This window comes from Triticum dicoccoides, unplaced genomic scaffold (genome assembly GCF_002162155.2).
Source record: "Triticum dicoccoides isolate Atlit2015 ecotype Zavitan unplaced genomic scaffold, WEW_v2.0 scaffold28127, whole genome shotgun sequence".
In the NCBI taxonomy this organism is placed as follows: domain Eukaryota; kingdom Viridiplantae; phylum Streptophyta; class Magnoliopsida; order Poales; family Poaceae; genus Triticum; species Triticum dicoccoides.
In genome coordinates, this window is record NW_021259997.1 from 28 (window position 1) to 1801 (window position 1774).

Sequence of the window (1774 nt, forward strand, 5' to 3'; positions counted from 1 at the left end):
GCCCCAAGTCAACCTAATAATTTAAGATGACATCACCGACTATTTGTGGCCCCTTTGTTTGTCTTTGTTTTTTCCTTGTCACCCATGCCTGAACCGGACTAGAGTAAAATCATTAGGTGAGCCCCAAATCTTTCTCTTCTTTCAATTTCATCATTTGGGCTCTGATTTGGGATTTCAAAAATGGGAAAATATTCTAGGCTCTATGTTTCGGACGAATTTGGGGAGAGAAAAAAAGGCGATTTTACTTAATCAAAAGGTTCCCCTCCTTCTAATTGCTTCACAAGGAACTTTTCTAGAAAATTTCTATCATTTGAAATCACAACAGGAATCCAGTGTTCCAAACGACCCCTACGTCTCTAGCCTCCAAATTTAGCGTCTCTGTGTGCTTATTGTGTTGTAGTGATGTGAAGATTGGCATGAGCCATGAGTCTGCATCTCTAGCACGCCTACTAGGTAATAAGGTAGCTCCTGTGCTCCTCGTGCCATGCATCTGCATGCTCGTGGGCCCCGCCACACCGGTTCTTCTCCAAGCTACAGAGCACATACTTGTCGCGTATACTCTCGCAGTCTCGCAGCTTTGGATTTTGCATGGCTAGGTGCCAAGGTCACGGCAACATTCTGGTCACAGAAATACAACATGATTCATCCTGGTCTTTATTTATTTTAGAGAGGAGCGTGTGCACGAGGACTCGACGGTGTAGTATAGGAAGTGATAATAGCCGTTTGACAATGGTTTTTATTTGGACGGGTGGGGCTTTGATCCGTAGAAATATGTCTCTCATCTCTTTCCAATTTGCATGGCTAGGTACCTCTCGTCCAAGGAGTACCTCCAGCCAGAGACACGGGCAAGCCTTGGCTTTACAAAAGGTCAAGCTCGTGGGCGTGCCAATAATTGGTAAATAGGATTGATACTTGAAGGTACACATAACTTTTACAACTAATGTTTGCTTACAAGACGTGTCATGCAGCAAGCTTGATGAAATAATAACATGACAGAGAGACTAATTGCGGAAACACGAGACTTGAGTACTACTAGTAGTAGGACAGACTGAAATAAATAAAGATACGATACTACCACACAAACATAACTAGGGCAACTTGTCTTTCCCTCCTAGTGTGGAGGGCAGCATCCATGAAGTTATCTTCATGGTCAATGTGGTGGCAATGGTTTGTCGTCCTTTGGGGTGTCAGCCGCCAAGTACTTGTTCAGATGTTGAGGTGGGGGTGGTCGTTTGATGTCGGTGATGTTGATCACCACGCGTCTTCGTCCTATACAATACGGATAATCAATATCTTCACACGATCAACATTGGACTAAATTTCGGTGGTAAGAAGACCAAATTAGAGTGACTTACCCTGCGAAACCTCTTCATGTTTCTCTGTCTTGTCCTCGCTTGTTCCTGTCCCTGAAATAAATTTAGCGATGTAAGAATAGAAAAGGTTTTGGGATGTATACAATCCAGTTCCAAGAGGGAAGAAAGAAGATTTCCTGTAGAAACAACTTGCCTTTATTGTCGTTGTTCTTCTGGCCACCGGCGTTTGAGGCACTCATACTGCTAGTTTAGAATGTGGTAGGAATGATAGTTGGAAGGCGGAGAGGAGAGAGTGGGATCGATGCACACTTGTAAGGCACGAGGATCCCATTCTTATAGCCGTGGAGAGAACAGACCAGGATCTAAATAAATGCGAGTATCAAAATGCACATGCATATGCATCAAAATGCAGTGTCTTGTTGCAGTGTAGTAGCTACTAGTAGCACCAGTGCATTCAGTGC

At 43.8% G+C, this 1774-nt stretch overlaps 1 long non-coding RNA gene across 1 annotated transcript; it reads right to left on the bottom strand.

Moving 5' to 3' along the window:
• Nucleotides 1-877: 877 nt before the first annotated feature.
• On the bottom strand, nt 878-1411 carry LOC119345767. Its single transcript, XR_005167177.1, has 2 exons — nt 1356-1411; nt 878-1269 (listed from the first exon to the last, which is right to left on the bottom strand). It is a non-coding gene; the product is annotated as an uncharacterized LOC119345767 (long non-coding RNA).
• Between the last annotated feature and the right edge of the window lie 363 nt (nt 1412-1774).